The 14091-nt window shown below is 39.2% G+C and overlaps 1 long non-coding RNA gene across 2 annotated transcripts; it reads left to right on the top strand.

Annotated features, from left to right (window-relative positions):
• Positions 1-8882: 8882 nt before the first annotated feature.
• LOC144228577 (uncharacterized) lies at positions 8883-13760 on the top strand. Of its 2 annotated transcripts, none has more exons than XR_013334224.1 (3): positions 8883-8954; positions 10711-10847; positions 13624-13760. It is a non-coding gene; the product is annotated as an uncharacterized LOC144228577 (long non-coding RNA). The 2 variants fall into 2 exon arrangements; XR_013334223.1 differs by lacking the exon at positions 13624-13760 and adding an exon at positions 13122-13554.
• Positions 13761-14091: the final 331 nt, after the last annotated feature.

Raw genomic sequence — 14091 nt, forward strand, 5'->3', positions numbered from 1 at the left:
CTCCACACTGGGCGTGGAGCCTGCTTAAGATTCCCTATCTCTGCTCTTTTCCTGCTCATGTGCAAACATGTGTTTCCTCTCTCTCACTCTCTCTCAAAAAACAAAAACAAAAACAAAAAACAAAAAGCAAACCAAAAAACAATGTACATTGACCTTCCCAGATCAAGTACTAATCATACTCATCATAATATTCCTAACTTACAGAGAAGCAATAGTTGTGAGGGGAGGGAAGGAGGGAGGAAATTTAAAGTAGATCATTTTAAATTTAAATAGAATTTCTTCACAAAAATAAAAATATACATATAGAAGAAAGACTACAACCACAGTTTCCAAGTAGTTTATTCATTAAATCATGTTTGATTACAGAAATAGCCAAAGAAATGTGTTCAGAGAAAATAAACTTGTTTTAAGACTATTAGTCATTAAGTGAGAACAGTTGCTCAAAGAGTTCTGAAAATCAAGGGCAACATAATAGCAAGTAAAAAACAAGAAAAATGATTTCAGGTGGTTCTTCTGGGCGTTTAATGATTTAACAGATATTACCAATGCTGCTTAGCTGGTGGTGTTTATTGGAGGAATCAGTGATGAGTTGGAAGTGATTCAAGAATTATCTTCTATGAATAATCTGAATGGAGTAACAGGCAAAAATGCTTCTAAAGAAATTGAGAAGAAGGAAATTGAAGAAGACACAAAGAAATGGAAAAACATTCCATGCTCATGGATAGGAAGAATAAACATAGTTAAAATGTCATTACNATTACAAACTGAAGTGGAATCTGCTAAGATGTGTTACAACCGGTGCTGGTAAAAATATATGTGGAGTTGAAAATGTCTTCGTCGAACAAATTTACTAACCTTGTGAAAATGTAGGGTGTTTAAAGCCTGTAATTATTAATTGTATTATTCATCAGCGGATACTTTGCAGAAATTATTTGAATCTATCATATGAATTTCATTTGTTCTTATGGACTTAACCATGATAAATTTTTGTTAGAAATAGAAGCTGAATGTTCTGACTTACCCTACCTCCTAGCAATTTGATGTCTTAGCAGTACCAAAGTTCTACTGGGGTTTTTTGAACTTAGGGTTTAAAACAATTTTTTTCATGTTTATTTATTTTTGAGGGTGAGGGGCAGAGAGAGAGGGAGACACAGAATCTGAAGCAGCCTCCAGGCTCCGAGCTGTCAGCACAGACCCCAATGTGGGTCTCAAATCCATGAACTGTGAGATCATGATGTGAGACAAAGTCTGGGGCTTAACCAACTGAGCCCCCCACGTGCTCCTGAACTCAAGGTTTAGATTGAAAATTTTCTGAATGAGAACATCCACTCTCAGTCATTACTGTCAAACACTGAATGGCTTCAGACACTAGCTTTTGTTGCACACAAAACATTGACGCTGTTTCTTAATGAATTCAACCTAAAATTTTAAGGCAACATAGCACCTATATATATAACTTATCCTGCTATAAAGTAATTTTGATAACATTGTTTGAATGACAACTAATGTCGAGCTGCTTTATACACATGATGTAAAAAGTAAAAACAAAAAGATCTCCATGCCCACGTAAATTTGTAGTAGCTCTATTTTCCAAACTCAGACTACAATTCCAGCAGCATTTTTAGGACTTCAAAACACATATAAAGGAAGTTTCCATATTTCAAAATCCATTGGTGTGATTGAGGCAATTCCACTTAACCTTCCATTGGAAGCGATCAAACTCCAGTGTGGTGACATGCTAAAAAGCAAATGGCAAGTGAAAAATCTACTAGAATTCTATAAATGTTTTTCTTTTTTTTATCATTTATTTATTTTTGAGACAGAGAGAGACAGAGCATGAGCTGGGGAGGGGCAGAGAGGGAGAGAGACACAGAATCTGAAGGAGGCTCCAGACTCTGAGCTGTCAGCATAGAGCCTGACATGGAGCTTGAACCCACAGACCCCGATATCATGACCTGAGCCAAAGTTGGACGCTTAACTGACTGAGCCACCCAGGTGCCCCTATAAATGTTTTTCAAATGATGAATATGATTAAGTAAAATCATATACTTATGAATTGACATCTGTATTTGGCAGTACCTATCTGTGTGAAAGACTTTTTTTGTTTTTAAGTAGGCTCCACATCCAGCATGGAGCCCAATACAGGGCTTGAATTCACAGCCCTGAGATCAAGACCTGAGCCAAGATCAAGAGTCAGACATTTAACCGACTGAGCCACCCAGAGGCCTCTGTGTAGAAGACATTTTTAAACATTGTGCTACAGATCAGAATTAACAGATAAAAGTTTGTGATAGATTTTGATGAGCGAGAACACTAACTGTGAGCATCAATTAAATAAAATGCTATAGAAACTTCTTTTCATTAGTAGATGCATATTACAAAAATTGTACTCAATTATTATTCTACTTTTAAATTTCATCAATAAAATTTTTGTCTCTCTTGTTATACAAATACCTATATAATATCTTCATTTTTGCCTACTGTCCGCACCTAAAATATTTACTTTTGGCCCTTTACAGAAAATATTGCCAACTCCTGTTCTAGAAAACACAAATAATCTATAGTGACAGAAAGTGGATCAATGGTTGCTTGGGGTAGGGAGTCATGGAGAAGGGCAGGTGGGAGAGATTACAAAGGGTCACAAGGAAACTTTTGGAGTGAGGAAAATGCTCACTATTTCTGCTGTGGTGATGGTTGCATGGGTATATGAATATGTCAAAATATATCAAATTTTTCACTTTAAATATGTTCAATATATTGTATTTTGCTAATATCTTAAGCTGGTTTTTATTTATTTATTATTTTTATTTTATTTTTAATTTTTTAATGTTTTATTTATTTCTGAGAGAGAGCGTGAGCAGGGGAGGGTCAGAGAGAGAGGGAGATACAGAATCTGAAACAGGTTCCAGGCTCTGAGCTAGCTGTCAGCCCAGAGCCTGATGCAGGGCTTGAACCCACGAACCGTGAGATCGTGACCTGAGCTGAAGTTGGACGCTTAACTGACTGAGCCACCCAGGCGCCCCTAAGCTGGTTTTTAAAATGAATTCTGCGGGGCGCCTAGGTGGCTCAGTTGGTTAAGCATCCAACTTCGGCTCAGGTCATGATCTTGCAATTTGTGGGTTTTAAGCCCTGTGTGAGACTCTGTGCCGCTCAGAGCCTGGAGCCTGCTTTGAATTCTGTGTGTTTGCCTCTCTTCCTGCTCTGCCCCTGCTTGTGTGCTCATTTTCTCTCTCTCTCTCCCTCTCTCTCTTTCTCTCTCAAAAATAAAAAAAAAAACATTTAAAAACAAAAAGAATGAATTCTGTGAGTTAATGAATTACAATAACAGTGAAATTCCCAGTCTCACAAGTTTCTTATGTGAAATTCTAGGCACAGATTGAGAAAGAATGGGATCCTGGGGCATCTGGGTGGCTCAGTTGGTTAAGCGTCCAACTTTGGCTCAGGTCATGACCTCACAGTTCATGGGTTCGAGCCCCATATTGGGCTCTGTACAGACAGCTCAGAGCCTGGAGCCTGCTTCAGATCTGTGTCTCCCTGTCTCTTTTCCTCCCCTGCTCGTGCTCTGTCTCTCTCTGTCTTTCTCTCTCAAAAATAAACAAATATTAAAAATTTTTACTAAAAATTAAAAAATAAAATAAAAGAATGGGATCCTGAAACTTGGACTAGAAATGTCTTATTGAATCATGATGAGACTGAACATCATGAATATCTGTTTTCTGAGTGCTTGCCAGTAGAATATCTTGCCTTCCAATGTCTGGGGAGATTATTGAAAACTCTATGATAAACTTACCTGGTACAGATTCCTTGGAAGAAGATATTCATCCTCCTTAAAACAGTCACAAACAGTGGGGCACCTGGGTGGCTCATTTGCTTTAGAGTCCAATTTTTGGTTTTGGCTTGGGTCATGATCTCATGGTTTCATGGGTTTGAGCCCCACATCAGGCTCTGCACTGCCAGCTTGGAGCCTGCTTAGGATTCTCTCTCTCTCTCTCTCTCCTCTCCACCTTGTGCTGTCTCTGTCTCTCTCAAAATAAATAACTAAACTTTTTAAAAATTAAAAAAAAAACCTATCACAACCACTTCTTGATCCCATTAGACTCATAATAAGGGCCAGATTTCAGTGAGCCCAGAGGATTTAGGTGCACACCATAACTCAGGAGGAAATAACTGATACAGCAAAAGGACAAGACATTACCAATATATATCAACAAACACCTGGAGAAGATGTATGGAAGGAGATCCTAAGAGAATTGGACCAAGTTGAGCAAAATATAGCACTAGGTTGGGTCAACTTCTTTGCTGTGGGTACACTTACTAAAGAGTCTGGAAATGTGTTGACTCACGCAGATGGAAGTGGCTCTAACAGTCTACGTGGTAAGTTGACTGAAACTATGGCCTGCCATAATGAAGTTGAGATGCCAGAGCTCCCTTCATCATGTGGAATAAAGAATCCAAAGGCTTAGAGAGATACGAATACTGGGGTAGACTTATCATGTACAATCAACATACTTACCTCCTAACCGCATTTCACAAGAATTCCTAGAAGACATTTCCTTCACTAAGGCATTGAGAAATACATTGGTGAGGGAAGTGCCTACATTACTGAAAATCTCTGTTGTTGCTCTGTGTTTGTGTCAGCCAGGTATTCTGTGGAGGATTCACCATGCAATGGGTTTATCACATGGGCTCCCCGATTTCAGTGAGGATAGGAACCTGGAGTAGCAGAGGCTATAGACAGTATATTTCCACTAATGATATGATGGGCACATCTGCTGTAAAGGGCCACAGGGACACACCAGTCATCACCAATCTTTGGCAGTGGTTGATTGGTCACCATGTTCCTAAGATGTAAGAGGGAAAAAAAATCTTGCTCTGGTAGCCATAAATCCAACTTGAGTCACTACATTGGAAAGCCACAGTCTCTCTCTTAGTTTCTAGACCTCTGTCAGCATAGACTCAGAGCACCTTCATTAAAAGGGAGATAGGTCTCCTTGAGAAAGGAACTGTGGATGTTTATCGGAGTGACTGTGTATTAGGGAAAAGAAAATACCCAGACCTTTTGAGAATTACTAGATACTGGCTCTCAATTGATACTAATTCCTTGGGAGATCCAATGGCACTATGGGCCACCCATCAAGGTGGGGGCTGAAGGTGGTCAGGTAATAGATGGATTCTTAGCTCAAGTCCAACTCACAGAGAGCTCAACTGATCCACAGTCCCAACCTATGGTCATTTCCAAGTTCCTCAGAGTATAATATTTTTTATCTCTGTGAGGTATTTTTTTCATTATATTTTTAAATCCCAGTATAGTTAACATACAGTGTTATATTAGTTTCAGGTGTACAATAGAATGATTTAACAATTTCATGCATCAGCCTGTGCTCATCTCATCACAAGTGCATTCCATAATCCACATCACCTATTTCACCCATCCCACCACCCCTCTTCCTTTTGGTAACCATCAGCTTATTCTCTATAGTTAAGAGTCTGTACTTGGTTTGTCTCTGTCTCTCTCTCTTTTCCCTTTATTCATTTGTTTTGTTTCTTAAATTCCGCATAGGAGTGAAACTATATGGTATTTGTCTTTCTTTGACGTATTTCACTTAGCATTATACTTTCTAGTTCTATCCATGTTGTTGCAAATGGCAAGATTTCTTTTTTACAGCTGAATAATATTCCTGTGTGTGTGTGTGTGTGTGTGTGCACGTGTGTGTGTACCACATCTTCTTTATCCATTCATCTATCAGTGGACACTTGGGCTGCTTCCATTATTTGGTTATTGTAAATAATGCTGCAATAAATGTAGGGATGCATATATCTCTTTGAATTAGTGTTTTATATTTTCTGGGCAAACAGCTACTAGTGTGATTACTGGATCATAGAGTAGTTCTATGTTTAACTTTTTGAGGAGGCTTCTTAGTATTTTCCACAATGGCTGCGCCAGTTTGTATTCCCATCAACAGTACAGGAGGGTTCCTTTTTCTTGACATCCTCACCAACACTTGTTTCTTGTGGTTTTGATTTTAGCCATTCTGACAGGTGTGAGGTGATAATCTCATTGTGGTTCTGATTTGCATTTCCCTGATGATAAGTCATGTTGAGAATCTTTTCATGTGTCTGTTGGCCATCTGGACGTCTTCTTTGGAGAAATGTCTGTTCATGTCTTCTGCCCATTTTTTAATTGGGATATTTATTCGGGGGCTGTTGAGTTCTATCAGTTTTTAATATATATTTTGGATACTAACCCTTTATTGGATATGTTATTTGCAAATATCTTCTCCCATCCAGGAGATTGCCTTTTAGGAGTTTTTTGTTTGTTTGTTTTTGCTTTTTCACCATATAGTTTTGTTGATAGTTTGATTTGCTGTACAGAAGCTTTTTATTTTGATGAAATCCCAATAGCTTATTTTTGCTTTTATTTCCCTTGGCTGAAGAAACATCTCTAGAAAAATGTTGCAATGGCCAATGTCAGAGAAATTATTGCCTGTGCTCTCTTCTAGGATTTTTATGGTTTTGGGCCTCACATTTATGTTTTTAATCCATTTTCAGTTTATTTTTTGTGTGGTGAAAGTGATCCAGTTTCATTCCTTTTGCATGTTGTTGTCCAGTATTCCCAACACCATTTGTTTAAAAGCTGTCTTTTTCCCACTGGACATTCTTCCTGCTTTGTCAAAGATTAATTGATCGTATAACTGTGGGTTTATTTCTGGGTTTTCTATTCTGCTCCATTGACCTATGTGCCTATTGTGGTGCCAGTACTATACTGGTTTGATTACTGCAGGTTTGTAATATCACGCAAGGTCTGGAATTGTGATACCCCCAGTTTTGTTTCTTTTTTTTTCTTTTTCAAGATTTCTTGAGCTGTTTGGGGTCTTTTGTGGTTCCATACAAATTTTAGGAAGTCTGTTCTGGTTCTGTGAAAAATGCTGTTGGTATTTTGATAGGGAGTTCATTAAATCTGTAGATGGCTTTGGGTAATATAGACATTTTAACAATATTTATTCTTCCAATCCATGAGCATGGAATGTCTTTCCATTTGTTTGTGTCATCTTCAAATTCTCTCCTCGGTGTTTTATAGTTTTCAGAGTGCAGGTCTTTCCTTTGGTTAAGTTTATTCCTGTTATTTTTTAAAATTATTGGTGCAATTGTAAATAGGATTGTTTTCTTAAAATTTTCCTTCTGCTACTTCATTATTAGTATATAGAAATGCAACCGATTTCTGTATGTGTATTTTGTATTCTGTGACTTTACTGAATGAATTTCTCAGTTCTAGTAATTTTTTGGTGGAGTCTTTAGGATTTTCTACATATAGTATTGTGTCATCTGCAAATAGTGAAAGTTTTACTTCAACTTGGCTGTCTTTCCTTCCTTCCTCCCTCCCTCCCTCCCTCCCTCCCTCTCTCTCTCCCTCTTCTTCTCTCTCTCTCTTTCTTTCTTTCTTTCCTGTTTGATTGCTGTGGCTAAGACTACGAAAGTACTACACTGAATAAAAGTGGTGAGAGTGGACATCATTGTCTTGTTCCTGAGCTTACGAGAAAAACTCTGTTCACTGTGGCCTTTATTATGTCGAGGCTTGTTCCCTCTAGACCTACCTTGTTGAGGGTTGTATCACAAATGGACATTGTTCTTTGTCCAGTGCTTTTCCTGCATTTATTGAAATGATCATATTGTTTGTAGCCTTTCTCTTATTGATGTGATGTATCATGTTGGTTGATTTGTGAATATTGAACCACACTTGGATCCTGGGAATAAATCCTACTTGATCATGGCCTATAATTTTTTAATGTGCTGTTGGATTTGGTTTGCTAGTATTTTGTTGAGGATTTTTGCATCCATATTTATCAGAGATATTGACCTGCAGTTCTCTCTCTCTCTCTCTTTTTTTTTTTGTGGTGTCTTTATTTGGGTTTGGTATCAGGGTAATACTAACCTCATAGAATGAATTTGGAAGTTTTTCTTCCACTTCTAGTTTTTGGAATAGTTTGTGAAACATGGGCATCAACTCTTCTTTAAATGTTTGGTAGAATTAACCTGTGAAGGCATCTAGTCCTGGACTTTTGTTTGTTGGGATTTTTTTTTATTATTGATTCAATTTCATTCTTGGTAATTGGTCTGCTTGAATTTTCCATTTATTCCTGCTTAAGTTTTGGTAGTCTATTTTTCCAGGAATTTATCTATTTCTTCTAGGTTGTTTGATTTGTTGGCATATAATTTTCCACAGTATTCCCTTATAATTGTATTTCTGAGAAATTGTGGTGGTGGTTATTTTTCTTCTTTCATTTGTGATTTTGTTTGTTTGAGTCCTCTCTCTCTTTCCCTTTCTCTCTGATAAGTCTGGCTAAAGGTTTATCAGTTTTGTTGATCTATTCAAAGAACAGCTCCTGGCTTCATTGATTTGTTCTATTGTGGGGGGTTTTGTTTGTTTTAATATCATTTATTTCCGCTATAATCTTTATTATTTTCTTCCTTCTTCTGGTTTGGGTTTTGTTGTTGCTCTTCTTCTTCCTCCTCTTCCTCCAGGTGTAAGGTTGGTTGTTTATTTGAGATTTTTCTTGCTTCTTGAATCAGACCTGTATTGCCATAAACTTGCCTCTTAGAATCACTTTTGTTACATCCAAAAGATTTTTGGTCCATTGTGTTTTCATTTTCATTTGTTTCCATGTAATTTTTCATTTGTTCTTTGATTTCTTGGTCGACCCATTCATTGTTCAGTAGCATGTTTTTTTAACCTCCACGTTTTTGTGCTCTTTCCAGATTTTTTTTCTTGTGGTTGACTTCTAGTTTCATAGTGTTGTGGTCAGAAAATATGCATGGTATGACTTTGATCTTTTGATTTCTTAAGACTTGTTTTGTCTTAGTATGTGATCTATTCTGGAGAACGTTCCATGTCAAGATCTCTGGCAATCCTGGAACACAACCCTACCCAGCAGAAGTTGATTGGAACTGAGAAGCAGGTATCTTATTTATTTGTTTGTTTATTTATTTGTTCGTTCATTCATTCATTCATTTCTTTATTTAACATGTTTATTTTTGAGAGAGAGAGAGAGAGAGAGAGAGAGCTTGCACCCTCATGCATGAGCCCTCTTTATGAGGGGCACATAAAGAGGGGGGAAGATGATCCAAAGCAGGCTCTGTGCTATCAGCAGGAAGCCCAGCACAGGGCTCAAACTCATGAACCATGAGAGCATGACTGAGCCAAAGTCAGAGGCTTAACTGACTGAGCCACTCCAGGATCTGTAGGCACCCCTTTTAGACAAAGCGCATGCTCTCCAGTTTGTCACGGTGCCTCCTTGCTTCACTCTTTTTTATTACCAGCTTACTCATGTAGGCATTTGAATTTGGTACCCTTCCTCTATTCTGACCTCTCCTTTTAGATTGAGCCTGGGGCACCAGAGGTCCAATCACTTGCTGTAGTCAGTGGAGCTAGAATTCTTCTCTGCTGGGCCATATCTTTCTGCTACCAGATGCTGCCTCTTCTTGAAAAACATTTTGGCGTTTATGAAGGAAAGTTGTCCTTGTAGGGATGTGTGTTGGGGAGATATAGTTGAATTGACTTTCTTCATAAGGAACGTCTCATCTTGTTGCCGCAGCCACTCTCTGCCATGTCTTAAGTGAGGAATATGGCCTCACTGTTTTGTATGAATAGGGTCCTAGTATCATTTGAGCCTCAAACTGGGACTGCTTCTCAGATACATGTGAATAAAATGCAGTGAACACTGCTGTGGCGCCTAAGGGTATTCCTGAGAACTAAAAACTGCTCACTTAATTCATCAATGAGTTTGTGGATGTTTAGTATATATAATTAGGTGGTTTACTCTCACTCCTTTCCCTAACTTTAGGGGTGTCAAACAATATTTACTTATTCATATGTAAATTCTTTATTTTGAATATAATTTCAAACTTACAAAGAAGTTGAAGGGCTACTACAACGAACTTCAATGTGAAGTTTACCCGGAATGGGGCACCTGGCTGTCTCAGTCAAAAGAACATACAACTCTTGATCTTGGGGTTGTGAGTTTGAACCCCACATTCGGTGTAGAGATTATTTAAAAAATGAAATCTTAAAATAAACAAAAAATAAAAATTAAGTTTATCCAGATTCACTAGTTAATATTTTGCCATATTTGCTTCATCATTTTATCTGTGTGAACAAAAGAAAATACATATACATACTTTGAACCATATAAGAGTAGGCTGGATATATCATATTCCTTTGTCCCATATAATACATAAGTGTATATTTACTAAGAATATACTTTTACACATCTACAGTAGTTATCACATTAAGGAAATTATCATGGATGTATTATATAGTCTGTATTACAAATTTATCAATTTTCCCCATGTCTTTTATAGCAGTTGCCTTTTTGTTTTTTGTTTTTTCTCAATCTAGGCCAAGATGTAGTTCACTTATTTTTTTTATCATTTTAGCCTTCTTAACCTGGAACAGTTCCTCAACTTTTCTTTGTCTTTCATGCCATGGAACAGTTTTGAAGAATACAAGTCTTGTTATTTCTCCTGTATCTTTCTTTTTATGTGTGTATGCATGTATATGTATACCTATTAACAGTATAGATGTATGAATTCTTCTTTTATTCAATGGGCTATAACCTATTACTATGCTTCTATATTGTGATCTCAAATTGTGTCAGATTTTACCTCTTCAAGATGGCTCCTATGTCCCTTTAATGCCCTAATACTTTTTTTTAGTACCTATTTCCTGGCACAACAAAATATTCCAAACTCCTTTGCTTCTCCCAAAGCTGGAATCAAGAAGGAGCCTTCAAAGGGCCCTCAGACCTGGGATCTTTCCGTGGAATATGTAGAAACCAAGATCTGGGAACTAGGTATGTGTATATCAATCAATCATCTATTTTTTCCATAAATTTTGTACTGATATTTCCTGTTCCAATCCAGCTCCACTAAAGTTTTGCTCACTTCTTTCATTCCATATCTGCTTCTCCCTACTTCCGCATGAGAATCCCTGTTCTCAGCAATGTCTAATGTTTACTTTCATGTTCAATCCCCATACCCAAAACAATTTCATAATTGCCATGCCACTACCTAGCAAACCTACTAACAAGAACTTAAGGTTTGCAGTTCTTTTTTCTTTAGACACAGAATGCCTGAAAGTTACTTGAATTAGTTCTATTTTTCCTCTTTCAATGGGTTACTTTTACTCATCACTTATTTATATCTGATTTAAGCAACTCTCCATCTGTGTTGATTTAATTTGTTGAAAATGTTTACCATTGGGGTGCCTAGCTTGCTTCCTTGTTGAGGTATGCGACTTTTGATCTTGCGGTGGTGAGTTTAAGCCCCACATTTGGCGTAGAGCTTACATTAAAAGAAAAAAGTTGGGGCACCCGGGTGGCTCAGTCAGTTAAGCGTCCAACTTCAGCTCAGGTCATGATCTCACAGTTTGTGGGTTTGAGCCCCACGTCGGGCTCTGTGCTGACAGCTAGCTCAGAGCCTGGAGCCTATCTTTGGATTCTGTGTCTCTTTCTCTCTCTGACCCTCCCCTGCTCATGCTGTCTCTATCTCTCTCTCAAAAATAAATAAAACATTTTCAATGAGTCAAAGTTATATGAAAAAGTATACTCAAAGAAGCATCTCCCTCTCCCCAGAGCTCCATTGTTTCCTTTAAAAAAAAAAAAAGTTTATTTATTTTTGAGAGAGAGTGTGTGAATGGTGGAGGGGCAGAAAGAGAGGGAGACACAGAATCCGAAGCGGGCTTTGGTCTCTAAGATGTCAGCACAGAGCCCAACACAGGTCTTGAACTCATGAACCACCAGATAGCGACTTCAACCAACATCGGAAGCTTAACCGACTGAGCCACCCAGACACCCCTCTGTTGTTTCCTTCAACAAGAACATAAACAGCCAAGGAACCCTCATAGGCAATCAATTTTATTAGTTTGGGGTTTATACTTTTTGTGTTTTCTTTTGCAAAAATTTGCAGATACATTTGTTTCTTTATTTTCCCTTCTTCCTTGAACAAGAGGTAGCACAGACTTTAAACTTTACTTTCTTCCTGGAAATCACTCCATATCAAATTACAGTGATATATTTTCTAAACTGCATATAACAAGACAACGTTCCATTCATTTACCAAATTATTTGAGTGACTGTGTGCCAGCCACTGAGCTAGACATGAAAGATAGGGAAATGGGTAAATACAGTCCCTGCCCCTTATAACCTCAGGGTCTGTATAAGCAAAACCATCCCAGTATTCTGAGAGCCTGGAGGAGCAAGTCAGTAACAGGATGTTCAAAAGAATGGACACCCGAGCTTGAAGAATGAGAAGGTGGGTGAAGAAACAGCACAAGTAAAGGAAGAGTTGAAAAAGAGCAGGGTGTGTCATTCAAATGGGAGTTTCATGAGGCTAAAACTTAGAAGAATTTGATGCGGGCGGGAGAGACAGAAGTGCGCACAGAGAAGCTGGAGAGGTGGCAGGGCACTCAGTGGTGCCAGTAACACCAGGAAAATGCCAGGTCTGTATTATTTAGGCAACCAGGAGACGTGGTCTTTAAGATACCTCTCAGATCCATTCCTTTCCTAAGTAATCAATTGACTTCCTGTATTGTGTTAGATACTGCAGGTACAGTAAGAGTTAAGATCCCAACTCTTAGGGAGCAGACACAAGCAAGAAGACAAAACTAAAGGGGGTCTTAGAATGAAGTGGGGCAATTTGCCTGGCAAGCACATTTAAGGGGGAACGTAACACACTTGATGCCTGGAGTGAGATGGGGCGAAGGAATACTTCCCAAAAAGTAAGACCAGCTTTTAGCTAGGTATCATGCCTGTTTGCAGTAGAGGGTTTGGGAAGGCTTCCAATGCTAATGCCTGGAGTGAAGAGAGATTGAGATATTGAAAGTTTCACTAAAGTTAAGACCACAGACGCATCACTGCTCTACCACATTCTCCACATTGCAAAGAGTACTCCTCTAAAAATGTAAATCTGGTCTCTTCATTTTCTGTGAAAGGCTTCCCACTACTTTGAGCATAATGTCCAAGTCTCTTTAAAATCTAGTCCCAGGTCTCATTTTAAAAAACTTCTTTAATTTTATATTCCTGCCACGTTGACGTTTTATCTCATCACATCCTATTCCCTCTGCCTAGAAATTCATCCCTCAACGCTGGATTCAGTGTAACTCCGATTTGCTCTCATATGCTTCACCTGATAGATCTCATCTAACTATCTGCGTCAACAATTAGCTTGAACTCCTTGGAAGACACGAATTGGTTAAATTTCAGTTGTATCCAGTGCATCTAGCCTAATGTCCTAATGCGCAACTAATTTTGAAAGGATGAAGGCTGGCTTCATCGCAGAGCTAAGTATCAAGAATTTTGAATTAGACCCTAAATACTTTGACCTTCAGTTCTCTCCGTTACTACACTCTACCGGTTCATTCTAGCGCACGGAGAAACCATTTAGGATTTAAATCAGTGAAGTTTAAAATAAGTTAGGGCTTGGCATAGATTTATCTGCAACATGCTGAGTGTCTATCAGTCTTTTATTTAAAGCAGACAAGGTCAAGAGTAGCTCCTCAAGAAACCCACCACCACCCGCCTAAATAGAAGGGCGGTCGCTTGTCTATACCCGGGATTTCTTTGCACTTAGACTCCGCCCACGAGGACCCAAATGGCGGAAGAACTGCACGCTACGTCTTGACATCTCACACAACTGCGGAGGCATCCCGACGCTACACCACCGGCGTGGGCGGGGCAGCCGGCTCTTCCTTCCTCTCGGCTACTTCGGCTCCTCCTCCAGCGCTTCACACGCTCATTGTGAAGCGACAGCGGCCACCAACCCCTAGAGCTGTTTGAGAGCTAGGGACTCTAAATCTTTGGCGCGCGTGAGCGCCCGCGCTGCTCCTTCCCCACTCCAAAGGCTAGGGGTGCGAGATTGGCCTCTTTTTATTCTCCCCTCTCCCGCGCGGAGCCAACCGCCCCGGTGCGCGCGGACCTTTCGTGCCGCCGTTCTCTCCTGCCCGCCCCTCCCCCTTCGGGAGCTCCCGCCCGCGCGCTCCTCCTCTTTCCCCGGCGACGCGCACGCGCGCCAGGCCGGCTCGCGCCCTCTCGCTTTCCT

Source organism: Crocuta crocuta, unplaced genomic scaffold (genome assembly GCF_008692635.1).
Source record: "Crocuta crocuta isolate KB4526 unplaced genomic scaffold, BGI_CrCroc_1.0 scaffold73, whole genome shotgun sequence".
Lineage (NCBI taxonomy): Eukaryota > Metazoa > Chordata > Mammalia > Carnivora > Hyaenidae > Crocuta > Crocuta crocuta.